Here is an 814-nt window from a genome sequence, read left to right on the forward strand (position 1 = left end):
TTCACAGCTTCCTCATAAAATATTTTCAACATTAATGGCTTGTGATGGAAGCTGTAAATTCATGTTAAAATGAAGCGGCCATCTTGAGGTTTTGGCATTTCAATTATCCACAACACCCTGCGCAGTACACTCTGTCATTCTGTCAACTTTAATGTTTTAATATTCTGCTTTAAAAGCCTGCTCACAAACACACACACAAACATAAATGCAATACATACATACAGGGCAAATACGCGCACACAGGGTTTGATTTATAGTCCGAGCTATGCCTCAGCGACTAACCAGGCTAAAATATTTATGTGAAGCTAAATGAATGACGCTCTCATACATTTTCGAGTGAGTCTGGAAAGAGGGATAATTCAGAGGGTAATCCATTTGAGGAGCAAGCAGGCATTCAAGAAAGCATGCATCATGACAACGATGTTGACTGTAAAATGCGATTATCTTGATCAACATGGTACTGACGTTCACACTACTTACATTACACACAGCTACTACTTATACATTCACGCTTTTTGCTCCATTAACGGAAGACATTTTCTCTATTTACATGCAAATATTTTTTCAGAAAATACTATCATTAACAACAATCCAGTTTTTCTACAAGTTAAGCCACATTTTAGCCATTATTTCTACACATCACTTGTGTTGAAAACTGTATAAGTGACTTGCTTTGTGGTAGAAGTACCTATATCTTTAATGCAAGCAAAAGGGGCAGTGTTTAAGTAGAGAAATGCTCTATTCTTCAATTTACTTGCAAATAGGCCCTCAAAATATCCTTCAAAACCTGCAATGCTTTTTTAAACAGCATTCT

Source organism: Stegastes partitus, unplaced genomic scaffold, assembly GCF_000690725.1.
Source record: "Stegastes partitus isolate 25-593 unplaced genomic scaffold, Stegastes_partitus-1.0.2 Scaffold269, whole genome shotgun sequence".
Taxonomy (NCBI): domain Eukaryota; kingdom Metazoa; phylum Chordata; class Actinopteri; family Pomacentridae; genus Stegastes; species Stegastes partitus.